The sequence below is a fragment of the Oryctolagus cuniculus genome, chromosome 14, assembly GCF_051225735.1.
Source record: "Oryctolagus cuniculus isolate XC-2025 breed Fujian yellow rabbit chromosome 14, ASM5122573v1, whole genome shotgun sequence".
In the NCBI taxonomy this organism is placed as follows: domain Eukaryota; kingdom Metazoa; phylum Chordata; class Mammalia; order Lagomorpha; family Leporidae; genus Oryctolagus; species Oryctolagus cuniculus.
Window position 1 is genome coordinate 62,165,384 of NC_142880.1, and position 14,601 is coordinate 62,179,984.

The 14,601-nt window shown below is 42.6% G+C and overlaps 1 pseudogene; it reads right to left on the reverse strand.

The window, feature by feature from the left end:
• Positions 1-7,921: 7,921 nt before the first annotated feature.
• Positions 7,922-9,032, reverse strand: LOC149122347 (uncharacterized; annotated as a pseudogene).
• Positions 9,033-14,601: the final 5,569 nt, after the last annotated feature.

The window sequence follows — 14,601 nt, forward strand, 5'->3', positions numbered from 1 at the left end:
GCCTGGGAAAGCAGCGGAAGATGGCCTAGGTCCTTGGGCCCCTTCACCCGCGTGGGAGTCTGGGAGAAAGCTCCTGGCTCCTGGCTTCAGATCGGTTCAACTCCAGCCATTGCAGCCATCTGGAGAGTGAACCAGCACATGAAGGTCTCTCTATCTCCGCCTCTCCATCTCTCTGTGTAATTCTGACTTTCAAATAAATAAATAAATCTTTTTTTTTTAAATATCTATAGTGCATGATCTAAAGGGTTAAGTTTTCTTACTTTACACAGGGTCTTTAGGAAGCAATAAAAAAAACACAAAGAGCCCAGTTGAAAAATTAGGTAAAGAAAATAAATAGGCAGCACACAGAAAAATAAAAACCAATATCCAATAAACAACTGAAAAGTTGTTCAACCCTAATTCCAATCCAATACATATAAATTAAAAAGCTGTATGATTAATATTCACTCTTGGTATAATTAGAATCTGGAAAAGCTCTTTTTGGAGAGTAACTTTGAAATGTCCATCAATCTAGAGTTGTGTAGTTTTGCTGGAGGGTAAACCCAGCCCCTGCCTTAGCAGAGTCACAGAGGGAGAGCAGGTGGCCTTCAGTTCCCCATTTAAAAAAAAAATTCTTTCTGAGACATAGTTGAAGTTGACTCATCCAGGTGAGGGCATTGCCCAGCTGACCCCCCCCCCCCCCAGAGACCATTCCTTGCTCTGTCATTCTGGCCCTCTGGAATTGCTATGTGCTAGTCCATGCCCATGACTGATTCTCTACATTTTCTTTAGAGTCTGTGAGCCCTGACTATCCTTCCAGTATGTTCCTTTTTGCCTGCGTTAGCTCAAGGGAGTATCTACTAATTGCAGTCCATGAACTCTCATACACACACTAAACTCTTCCAGCAGTGAATCCCTCCTAGAAGGGCGACTGATGGGAAATAAGAGGATGTATATGGAGGAGAGAAGGAGGAATGTGGCTTAGCACATTTTTTAAATTATTTATTCATTGCTTACATTCTTACAATAAAAATTTATAATACATCTCTAGCAAATATAGACTAAAGAAGAATGGGAGAGTACAGATAAAACAAAAATGGAGAAGTAAATGAAAACCCTTTTTCAAGCTGTAATTTCCATGGGACATTTCCCAACAAAAGTTAATCCAGTACAAAAGTACACACAGTCTGTAGCTGTAATTACATAAGTATATATGCATATTGACAAAGGCTAGAAAAGAATCTGAAACACGGGAAGACAGCCTCATAGGAGTGGATTTGTCCTGTGTAAAATTTATACTGAGGGGTGGGCATTGTGGTGCAGCGAGTTAGTCTCCACGCGGGATGCACCTGTCCCATAGTGGTGTGCTTGGGTCTGAGTCCCACCTCCACTTCCTCTCTAATGTCCTGCTAATGCTCACTCTTGGATGCAGCAGATGATGGCTCGAGTATTTGTGGCCCTGCCACCCATGTGGGAGACCCCGGTCATTTCTGGCTCTGACTTTTCTACCTGGCCCAGCCCTGGATGTTGCAGGCATTTAGGGAATGAGCCAGTGGATGAAAAGTCCTCTCTCTCTCTCTCTCTCTCTCTCTCTCTCTCTCTCTCTGCCTTTCAGATAAATAAAAACAAATATATGTGTATATGTATAAGTATTTTTTACAATCTTGTTTTCATGATCAATATAAGCTGCGTATTAAGGATTTCACCTTTCCTTTCCATACTTTTCACTCTTCCCTTAAGTCCTTTTCCCATAACTTGGATGCAGCAGTTCCTTGATAGTCACATCACGTGGTTAGTGCTGGGCATATATTTTCCCTTCAGGTGTTAATGGGGTGGCATTTCCCAAATTAGACAACCTGGTACCTGCTTAAAACAGGCAGGAAAGAGGAGAAATTCATGTGTGCCCTCAAGTATTAAATTCTGGAATAGAGACTCCTTCATGGCTTGCAACACGGAGTGTTTTTCTCCTCACTTAGAAAGCTGAAGTAAATATTCTTCAGTGTGCCATGAACATTGGAGGAATCCCAGCTACTGTTGGCAAACACCTGCCACTCCAGTGCCTGGGTAAGACTTCCTTATCCTCTTCCGGGTGGCCTGTCACTGCTTTCTTCTCTCTACTTCCTAGCCCTTCCCCCCCTTTTTGATTGAATGCCACTTCCAATACAGACGTGTGTGAAAATCCTTGTGTTCCAAGCAGAACTAAGAGAGAATCCTCCTGCTTCTCTGAACACCTGCCACTGCCATGCAGGAGCACCTGTCCTATTTTGTGACGTGGAAGCAGAATGAAATATGGCCATCTTTACCTATGTCAAAGGGCATGGTGGATTTTCTAGAATTGCCCAGGGAAAATAAAATTGATTCTCCAGCGAGTGCTAATACCTTGGTGGCCCAGCATCCTATGGAAACAAACTAAGTCACATAAGTAAAATTTCTACATAGCTGAAATTTCTCACTGCCAACCCAACAATTATATTTTAGTATAACCTAGGAATGATCTCAGTGCTTGTAAAATTCATAGGGTGATCTACCCATGCACTCAATAGCCTTATGTCTCACACTTTGCTAAATTCAGGCCTGCCCCTTAGCAGGCTCTATACCGCTCTCTTTGTTGCGTTCAGAGTCACCTTTATCTAGCAGGACACCCCCTCCCTGTCTCCAATTTATTTGCAACCTGCCGTGACCATACCCAATGACCCAATGAAACCCGATGACCATACCTACTGTGGTTCTCAGAGACAATCTTTCTTCCTTGCCAGGGCTGTTTGGGAATAACACAGGATTCATTTATTCATCCATTTATTCATTCAGAAAACAATCAGTGAAGAGAACAGACATCTAGTCTGTGCACAGGTAGCCTTTGAAATGCAGTCCCACAAATGGATATTGCTAATTGAGCTTAAAAATGCCATGAGAGCGTGAAACAGGGGAGCGAATCTACAAAGATGACCTCAGACTTCAGATTTCACAAAGCAAAAATATAATAACCCTTCATTTCAAAGGAACAAATCTGCAGCCAAAAAATCATGAGAGCCCTATTAGAGGCATGAGTCAGAGGCTCTTCAGGGACGAAGCTGTTTTTGGCAGCAAATGCCTGTGCTGGAAGCAGGTCCTGTCCCCTGTCTAGCCTCACTCTCTGGGGCTGCAACAAGACACCTGCCCCAGGCCCAGCGCGCCCGCCTGCTCCACCTCTCAGCTACTTTTAAAACAGAATCTGCATGAGCAGTTGCTATGGGAGGAGGCTGTGAACACCGGAGCTGGGATTTCAAATTTGTACCCAGAGCTGGGTGAGCCAGGCAGGAGAAAGGCAAGGGGACACGTGGCTTCTCATCCAAGGGGTGGCAGGAGGCAGCCAGGGGACTCTCCTGTCGTGAATAAATAAAATGGGAGGAAACAGAGCCCACAGTTAACAGTTTCAAATTTGAAGAGACAGCTAAGAAAGATAAGTGTGAACATTTCTATGCAAGGAGTGTTACGGGAGCTGGGTAGAAACATCTGGTTCGCGATTAAGTTCAGGAAAATCTGACCCAGCATTTCTACTCTTCTTTCCTCCAGTTCCAAATGTTGTGCCAGCAAAGTGAAAAGCCCTACTTTGGCCACCCTGACCCCTCCCCAAATCTCACACTCCGTACTTGTAAAAGGATTCTAAACAGTTGGCTGCCACTGATGATTCTTGAATATAAACAGGGCAGTGGGCTAAATTATTTAAAAATGAAAAAAAAAAAAAGGAACTCTGGAAAACCATTTAACAAGCTACCTGGGGGTTTCTGGAGTGTTCCAAAATGAGCAGCATTCCAAAGAAGGGCCTCTGTGCTTCTTGTCCCAGCAGCACCCCAAAGCAGGGCCCCCGGAGCAGTGAGATGAGGTCACGGCTGACCACACAAGTGGACCTTATCCAAGAGAACTCTTTGAAGGTATCCCTTTGGTGACTGAACAGATTGTCTCTAAGGTTGACGCAAACACAGATAAAAAACACTCGGCAAAAACCGCTGCACATGGCACAAGGATGATAAAATGCCTGCTGATTGCAGCTACTGACTGCAAGTTTTGGGCCATTGTTCCTGAATTTGTTCCTGTATTTGCAACAAACTCCAGAACCGTCAGCCACCAAGAGGGAGAGACCTATTTGTACCCAGTGAGTTTGCATTTCATGAAAACTCTAGGACAGCTTCCTTCCACATCACAAGAATATAGGAACTAAAAATGCAAAAATAATCTGAGACCCCATGCTCTTCACTCATCTAGAAAAATCTTTCTAAAGATTTCCCATCCACTACCTATCGCTTTAAAACCTGCAGTGTCCCTCCATGTCAGATAGAAATCCTTTCTGAATAGGCTTGCAGATGGGAGTCTTGTCCGGACAGAAGTGTTCTGTTCCCTTGGGGCAGGTTTCCACACTCTCCTGGGTAGCTTGTTCATCTCAACGCCTGTGTCTCACCAGCCTTCCTAAGGTGCAGCTCAAATATCATTCCTTTCTTGTCTTTCTCTTTACTCGACTCTTACACAATATTACCTATTCTCACTCTCCTATTCCAAAGGTATATTATTCTTTACTTTAGAACTTAATTGCGTATAGTCAGCTCTTTAACATATCTTCTTCCCAGTCCCAGTTATATCCTGTTCTTTGGCTTGCACCAAGCACATAGAAGGTGGTCCATTAGCCAGCGTTGTGGTACAGCGGATTAAGCCACCTGTGATGCTGGCATCCCATATAAGCACTGGTTTGAGTTTCTGCTGCTTCACTTTCAGATCCAGCTCTCTGCTAATGTGCCTGGGAAGCAGAGGAAATGGCCTAAGTATTTGGGCCCCTGACACTCAGGGGAGTCCCAGGTGGAATTTTTGGGAGATCCTCTTTTCAGCTTAGCCCAACCTTTGCTATTGCAGACAATTGGGGAGTGAACCAGTGAATAGAAGACCAACCTCTCTCTCTCTCTCTCTCTCTCCCTCTCCCTCTCGCTTTGTCCCTCCCTCTCCTCCCCCCATCACTCTGCCTTTCAAATAAATGTTTTAAAAAGCTTAAAAAGGAAGAAACTAAGTATATATTTTAAGGTAAAATATGTTTCTCATTCAGTAACAGTAACAGTGATGATACAAAAATAATTCAGAAAATATGAATGCAAAGGAATTGTGGATATATTTATGTGTAGCCAGGTAGTTGAAGAAAAAGCAAAATTATAACAAGGCTAGTATGATTGAAAAAATACACTGGACTGAAAACTTACTGAATATTACCAGCTGTATGAATGAAAACAAGAGCTTTTCTTCTGATCTTGACTTAGGCTTTTGATTATTATATCTCTAGAACCTTAAATCCATGTCCAAAACCTAACATGTAATATCTTCCCCATCCACCTGCAGTCTGCATTTGTTTGGCTGATGCCAACCTTACACACTAGTCTCCTAACTCCTCCTCATCCCTGTTTACCTTCCCATCCCCCCTCTAACTGTTTACCAGGCACTGTGGAGTCTACATGCAAAAATAGACTTCGATTCTATCTGTTGTCCTATAAATGCATCGCCCTCAATTCCAGGCCTCATGATTTCTCACTGTTCTGCTTCACTTGTCTCCCTTTAGATTTACTTCCTACAGCTCCTCATGATGTCACTGGAGAAAGCCTTCCGATACAGACCCAAGCAGACCACTTGAGAGTCTTCTATGGCTCCCAGTATTTGGATTTCTTAACATGCCTTTGGATCCCTTAACGTGCCTTTCAAATGTTTTTGTGGCCTAGCACCTGCTTATCCTTCTTGGACTACCGTGGTTTTTTAAGGATCTAGTAATACAGGAGACCTTCACAGGCCTCCCCCAGTGAGCTTCCTACCACCGACCCCAGAGCACTGCCTGCTCACCTTCGTTAGCACATCTGTCTCAATCATCATCTCCAATGAGGTATCTCTCCCACCAGACTTCACCCTCTTACTTGGTCAACTAAAATTTTACATGAAGATATTAACTGAAATTCTTCCTTCACCTTGGTCCAGGAAGGCACTGAGTGAAGTGATAGCAAGTAGATAAGAACAATGATAGGAATGGAGGAGCAAAGAAGAGGTCAGACCAGCTCTGGGGGAAGAAAAAACAGAGCATTGTAGCCTTTGTTGGTGCATGAAGAAAGAAAAACACCAGATGCAATGTATGTGGATCACATGACCTCTGCAAAGATCAAGGAATTTAACCCTTGATAGGAGTCATCTTCAAGCACTACTGACTGCCAGTCACCACATCCGGGACTTCTGGAGAAGGCAACTGACCAGACAAGCTTGCCTGATGGATGTTGACAAATCCCAAAGAACAAATGTTTCATTGTGAATGATGTCTTGACCATATGCCAACAGGTGATAGCATTTAAAAAACTGCTGAGTTTTTTAAAAACGAGTTCTTAAAAAATGTTCTCGTCACTGAAATCTCCAAGGACAGAAACATTTCAAAAACAACTGGAACAAACAGAGTAAAAACAGATCACACAAAAATGACCCCTGGCAAATTTAATCAGTTAAACTTACTTCTCTGTATACCTCTTACCACACAAATATCCTCAGCATTGGTCTCAACATCTAACGAAGCCCAAGTTCATACAGTAAAAAATGGCATATTCTAAAATTCTTCTTGCTTAGAAACCAGTCTTACACAAATAGAATCGAGGCTTCTGTCCACTTTAGTGAATGTACTATGCTCAACCAAACTCTGCTCTAAAAGCACTAATGTCAATGAAGAACATAGCATCCACTATGGTTCTGGTGTTATGATTGACTCTGCCACCTACAGTTTTAGATACATCTCTTAGCTGTTTTTGTTCCTCTTTCCCATCACCAGATATAAAATGAAGCTGAGTCTCTCTCTCTCTCTCTCTCTCTTTCTGTGTGTGTGTGTGAGAGAGACAGAGAGAGAGAAAGAGAGTACCACCACTGAGAGGTTCTACAAGCAATGACACATATATAACAAAAAGCGCATCTACTACCCAGATCTTGGTTTATCAATCCCATTCTATACTGAAAATCCAAGGCTCCATGGGAAAAAGGGTGTTTCCATGGTTAGAACAGAAAGAGTACAAGATGACCTTGCTGTACCTCATGCTGAAAAGCAAGGGTGTGCTTATAGGCTAAGGAAGCATCTCAAAGCACAAGGAGTCAGCTGGAAGGATCTCCCATTGAGCAAACCAGAACACTTAATAAAATCAACTGATATTAAACATGCTGGGTAAAAATTTGATTTATGTGATCTCCAAGTAATTCTCATAAACTACAAAGGGTCTTAGAAAGTTCATGAAAAATAAGTATTATGAAAAAAAGCTACTTGAGGATTTCACAAGTTTTCACACCAAAATAAACTTTTAATTTCATTTTCCACAAACTTATTGAAATAACCCCAAATAGCTCACTTTACTAGGTAAGATCTGACGGACATCATCTCTTCCAAAGAATCTAAATCAACCTTGCTAATACGGAGCCACATTGCACTGTGCACCTCCAGATGTGGTGCACTAAGGACATATCACTTTATCTCTGCCCAAAATGCATAGCCTGAAACTAATCATGCCCACACTGAGGGACTTTCTACAAAACAACAAAGTAGTTCTCTTTTGAAAAATGTCAAGCTTAATACGGAGAGAAGGTGAGGGACTGTTTCAGATTAAAGGAGACCAAAAAGACCTGACAACTATGGCTACATGTGACACTGGATTGGATCCCGAATTTGGCGGGGGGAGGAGGGGGGGAGTAGCTCCAAGGGACAGTATTAGGATAAGAAATTAAATTTAAACAGGTTAGATAATAGTGTCATAATAATGCTAAAGTTTTTTGAATTTAATATCTTTTTTTCCAAGCAGGCAAGGATCAAATTTATTTACTTTCTTCTTGTTGACTAGATGTTTTTTAAAAATTACTTCTCAACTGATGCCTTATAATAGAACATGACAGAAATGATAAACTGGTCTTTCTTGTCAGGCTTTCATACTTTGGAAGGAGCAAATTCAGCCTTAGTCTCTTTAACATCACTGATTCTGCCCGTAAAATAGAATTCCTGTTGGGAACAAGATTGGCAAAATTAGCAAGGCAATTGGACATGGCACAAAAAGCTGAAATTGCAGCTATGTCCCAGGCATCTTGATTAAAGCCATGCACTCAAGTTTTGTGACATGGTCATCTATTATGTCATCTGCTTGGGAAATAGCAAGTGCAACGTCTAGCATTGCTTTTTCCCGAGCAGGGAGGTCAGATTTTCTCCAGTTCATAGCGACCTGCTCGGAGAGCACTGGGTTCTTCAAGTAGACCCTGTACTGAGCTCTACAGGCAACCCCATTGGAAGGGTACCTGTTGGCGAGGCTGGTCACTGAAGTGATGAGTTCCTTGTCAGCTCTGCTGAGTTGGCTTCTTTCTTTGTTTCAGATGACACTGTAATAAGCAAAGAAGGCTCTGGAACCCGATGGATGGTAAGACAGCACTTTAAATATATTTGGTGAAAGTCCTGTCTTCTTTTCAATCTGCTCCACGAGCTCTAAAATGTCAAAAGCTAAGTCCTTCTTGCAGGGAGTGGAGTAACAGCTGATAGGTTTGGACTTCTCATGCTGCTGAGTCTCTTGAAAGCCCAAGTTCAGGGTCACCACAGGCAATATTTTCCACAATCTATTTGGGTTTGTTGTTGTTGTTGTTTTAATTAATTACTTTATATATTTGAAAGTCAGAGTTACACAGAGAGAGGAGAGGCAGAGAGAGAGAGAGAGAGAGAGAGAGAGGTCTTCCATCCGCTGGTTTACTCCCCAACTGGTTGCAATGGCCGGAGCTGCGCCAATCCAAAAAGCCAGGAGCCAGGAGCTTCTTTTGGATCTCCTACATGGGTGTAGGGGTCCAAGCAATTGGCCATCTTCTACTGCTTTCCCAGGCCATAGCAGAGCGCTGGATGGGAAGAGGAGCAGCCAAGACTCAAACCAGCACCCATATGGGAGGCCGGCACCGCAGGTGGAGGATTAACCTACTGCACCACAGCACTGGCCCCTCCACAATCTATTTGTAACAAGGTGATGAGACACCTACAAGACACTGAGGCCATGAAGCATCAACATGGTGACATGCTAGGAGCAAATAAAATCCTTATTTTTTAAAAATCTGCACCAAATGATTTAATTAAAAAAGAGCGATGATGTCTTCAACTTACATTCAAATGGTTCAGAGAAGACTTCATATTCATACACACATTGATATGAAACAGAGAGACAGATAAAGATAAAGAGAGAGAAAGAAATGGGAGAGAGTACGCTAGGGTACACTGAGCAAAAGAGACCAGTGAAGGTATACTGGAGCGCCTTGAAATATTCTTGCAACTTTTCTATGAATTTGAATTTGCACCAAATAAAAACTTTATACAAATAATTTAAATTACAACACATTTTAAAATATTTATTCAGTGACATACCAATTAGTGCTAGAACATGTAAATTGTTAAAATAATCATTGAAAATCATTTAAGAAATGAAAATTCTTTCCTGAAAAGTTAACATGAGATTCCTGAGTACATGAGCACAAATTCTCAGCAATTTTATATTAGTTATCTAAACCTTAAAAATAATAAAAGTGAAATCATTCCTGGTATATATTTATGTATTTAACCAGCTCTGTAACTATATCTGTCTGTAATATCATGTCACTAAGATTTTTGAGAAGAATTTTTTAAACATGGAATTAGTTTTTAATTTCCTTACAAAATTGCCTGCAGCAGTCTTCATTGTCAACTTTTGTGAAGAGTCAATTTGAAATTCATGACATCAGGGCCGGTGCTGTGGCTCAGTGGGTTAACGCCCTTGCCTGAAGTGCCAGCATCCCATATGGGCGCCGGTTCTAGTCTCGGCTGCTCCTCTTCTGATCCATCTCTCTGCTGTGGCCTGGGAAAGCAGTAGAAGATGATCCAAGTCCTTGGGCCCCTGCACCCGCTCCTGGCTTCAGATCGGCACAGCTCCAGTTGTTGTGGCCAATTGGAGAGTGAACCATCACATGGAAGACCTCTCTCTCTCCTTCTCCCTCTCCCTCTCCTCTCTCTGTGTAACTCTGACTTTTGAATAAATAAATAAAATCTTTAAAAAAAAAAAAGAAATTCATGACATCTTCAATTGATCCCCCCCCTTTTTTTTTTCACCATATCTGTAAGAAATGAAGTCTTGAACACTCTACAGATACAGATTTAGCAGTATTTGGCTCCCAAATCATGAAGACATTCAAACTACAAAATTAAGAAGATGGAAACTAAATTCAACTATGGTGTTTAGAAACTGGACCTAGTGAGAGATTGTTAGGTCTTGAGAGCTTGCCCTCCCGAGACAGAGGGCTGGTTATAAAACCGAGTTGAGAGTTAGCCGCTCTCTCTCTCTCTGCTTCCTGGCTCACCGTGTGATCCTTTGTCTGTATGTAATCCTTCTTGTCATATGGCACCTCAAAACTCTGCCAGTAAGAACGCCATCATCAGATGCCGAACCAATGGGGCTGCCAAGTATTGGACCATGAACCTCCAAAACTGAACCAAAACAATAAACTTCCTTCCTTCATAAATAGCTTGTTTCACATAATTGTTTTTTTTTTTTTTTTTTTTTTTTTTTTGACAGGCAGGGTGGACAGTGAGAGAGAGACAGAAAGAAAGGTCTTCCTTTGCCGTTGGTTCACCCTCCAATGGCTGCCACGGCCGGCACACTGCGGCCAGCGCACCGCGCTGATCCGATGGCCGGAGCCAGATGCTTCTCCTGGTCTCCTGTGGGGTGCAGGGCCCAAGGACTTGGGCCATCCTCCACTGTACTCCCGGGCCATAGCAGAGAGCTGGCCTGGAAGGGGGGCAACCAGGACATAATCCGGCGCCCCGACCAGGACTAGAACCCTGTGTGCTGGCACCGCTAGGTGGAGGATTAGCCTAGTGAGCCGCGGCGCCGGCCCTTGTTTCACATATTTTTTATAATGACACAGAGTTGATTAATACAAGGCAGGTCTCTAATTAGAAGCTGTTCTTAAATTTTAGCTTTATCAATTAAGATCATTAAATATTTTAGCCCAAATATTTTCACAGATACTGTCCACCCTAACCCATCCCATTAAGAGTGCTTTCTTCAACAAATATTTTTTACAAGACAAAACTCATTTTAAAAGGGGTTCTGTGGGGCCGGTGCTGTGATGCAGCAGGTTAATGACCTGGCCTGAGCGCCAGCATCCCATATGGGCACCGGTTCTAGTCCTGGCTGCTCCACTTCCCATCCAGCTCTCTGCTATGGCCTGGGAAAGCAGTAGAAGAAGGTCCAAGTCCTTGGGCCCCTGCACCCACGTGGGAGACTCAGTGGAAGCTCCTGGCTCCTGCCTCCTGGTTTTGGATCGGCGCAGCTCCGGCCATTGCAGCCAACTGGGGAGTGAATCAGTGGATGGAAGACCTCTCTCTCTTTCGCTCTCGCTCTCGCTCTCACTCTGCCTCTCCTCTCTCTGTGTAACTCTGACTTTCAAATAAATAAATAAATCTTTTAAAAGGGGGACATTTCTGTTTGATTCTTCTAAGTATTTAATCATTTAGATTCTACAAATTCTACAAAGCCTTTTCAATTCAGTCCATTTCAGAATCTAATATTGATTTAAATTAAAAATAAGATCTTTGGGGCCAGTGCTTGTGGCATAGAGGGTAAAGCTGCCACTTGCAGTGCCTGCATCCTATATGGGCATCAGTTCAAGTCCTGCCTTCTCCACTTCCGATCCAGCTCCCTGCTAGTACCTGGGAAAACAGCAGAAGATGGCCCAAATCCTTGGGTCCCTGCACCCATGTGGGAGACTTGGAAAAAGCTCCAGGTTTCTGGCATCGGGTAAGCTTAGCTCCAGCTATTGCAGCTATTTAGGGAGTGAACCAGAGGATGGAAGGCCTATCTCTGTCTCTGCCTCTGCCTCTGCCTCTGCCTCTATGTAACTCTGCCTTTCAAATAAATAAATAAATCTTTAAAAATAAACAAATAAATAAAATGAGATTTCATCAGAAGATTGTTTGACATGTTAGTAAGCTATTACATTTCAGTCCTCATCAATTAATTTATTTGCTTCTTTCCTTGTTTTTGTACAGACAAATTTGAATATCTCCCTGTTGTTTCTAATAATTGCAATGTTATATACTTTTTTAGAAGTTTTTTTCTTTATTTGAAAGGTAGAGTTACAGAGAGATGTAAAGAGAGAGAGAGAGGCCATCTATCCACTGGTTCACTCCCCAAATGGCTGCAACAACCGGGGCTGGGCCAGGCCAAAGCCAAGAACCAGGAGCTTCTTCTAGGTCTCACACATGGGTGTAGGGGCCCAAGGACTTGGGCCATCCTCCGCTGCTTTCGCAGGTGCTTTAGCAGGTAGCTGGATCAGAAATGGAGCAGCTGAGACTCAAACTGGCGCTGATATGGGATGCAGATGCTGCAGGCCAGAGCTTTAACCCACTGTACCACAGCAGGCAGAATTTTTATATACTTTAAAAGCTAAATATTTTATTTTCCCTGTTATTGAATAATTGGAGTAAATATTTCCAAATGAGTTTAAGCAAAATGCAACCAAAAATATTTCTTTACCCAGGCTGATAATTTAGTTGATTTTCCAAGTAAGCCTTCAAAAAGCTCAAATGTGTGAGATTCAGTCTATGATATATGACAAAGTAAAATATATACTGTTGGCCGGCGCCATGGCTTAATAGGCTAATCCTCTGCCTTGCAGCGCCGGCACACTGGGTTCTAGCCCTGGTCGGGGCGCCGGATTCTGTCCCGGTTGCCCCTCTTCCAGGCCAGCTCTCTGCTGTGGCCAGGGAGTACAGTGGAGGATGGCCCAAGTCCTTGGGCCCTGAACCTACATGGGAGACCAGGAGAAGCACCTGGCTCCTGGCTTCAGATCAGCGCGATGCACAGGCTGCAGCGCGCCGTCCTCGGCGGCCATTGTAGGGTGAACCAACAGAAAAGGAAGACCTTTCTCTCTCTCTGTCTCTCTCTCACTGTCCACTCTGCCTGTCAAAAAAAAAAAAATATATATATATATATATATATATAGCTATGCTGAAGTTTTTTGCTAGTTTTTTTTTAAGCATCAGCTTTACCACCCAAATTTAAAAAAAATAAATAAAACAATGCTCATTCAGGCTGAGTAAGCATTTCACTTCCCCATGCACATTTTTTTTTTTTTTTTTGACAGGCAGAGTGGACAGTGAGAGAGAGAGACAGAGAGAGAAAGGTCTTCCTTTGCCGTTGGTTCACCCTCCAATGGCCGCCGCTGCAGCCGGCGCACCGCGCTGATCCTGGCAGGAGCCAGGAGCCAGGTGCTTTTCCTGGTCTCCCATGGGGTGCAGGGCCCAAGCACCTGGGCCATCCTCCACTGCACTCCCTGGCCATAGCAGAGAGCTGGCCTGGAAGAGGGGCAACCGGGACAGAATCCGGTGCCCCAACCGGGACTAGAACCCGGTGTGCCGGCGCCGCAAGGTGGAGGATTAGCCTATTGAGCCACGGCGCCGGCTCCCATGCACATTTAAACGATGGGCTGTGCCTGAAAGGCTTGGTCTTGAAGTTGGCTGTTGACACGGGACACATGCAGATCTGATTTTTTTTTAACACTCTTTCTTTTAAGTCCTTGAATTCATTTCAAGGTCTTGAGTGTGAAAGAGCAGAGGGAGCTCTATGGTTGATGTTTCATGTCAGTATTTGTGAAACACCTTGTCTATTGTAGTCTGGTCATCAGGTCTGTAAGAAGCTCCTGTGGTTGACAGAAATGACCCAAGTTTCTCTTCCGCATCTATTTTTTCCCCCTGTAGAATCTTCTTTTTCCTTTCTTAGTTTGTATGGACACAAGGCTTGAAATGCAGTTCCAATTCTCTCTCCAGGGTTGATTTTTTTTTTTTGTGATTTCTTTCCAGTCTCTAATATTCGATTGTGTCTACAGAATCTAACTTCCCTAGTATGTGCAAACTGTATATTTATAAATGAAGATGTTAAAACATTGAAAAGTTAGTAACCTTGCAACAAAAAAATCAGCTACTTGGTACATATCAAATATTTTTAAATATGTATAAAATGTACCTACTAAGAATTGCTATTTCATGGGTAACATATTCAGATTGGTTTGGAGGGAATTCAGAGTCGTGGATATACCACAATCAACTACATTTCTGCTGCGTAGTTACCATGATTAGAACATAGTTTCCACCATGGCACTGTGGTCTGCAAAATTCGTTTTCATAATATCACCCCAGATACAGATAATATCATCTTCAATGTTGAATTTTTAATAGAATTTATCACAGAGTACACAATGATGTCACATGTTTCACTTTCAACAAATAAACTTCGGAAAGCTTCACTCTGCTTTCATGAAATATCTCATGGAAGAAAACTTGAGCCATGAGCTGGAATTGACTTGGTTAACTTCCTGTTGAAGAATCTTACAACCTTGATATAAAACTAGAATTATTTAACTCTTTACAAAATTGCTAATGGAGTTAACACTTGAACACTGCTTTGTGCATGCACAAGAAATCTGGGTAATGAAAATGACTGAAATTAATTTAAAAAAAATAAGTATTTTATCTAAATGAAGTCACTTTGAAGAATGATATGTGAACAAACCCTTCCACTGCACATGTTAAATTGTTTTCTTTGGGCACAG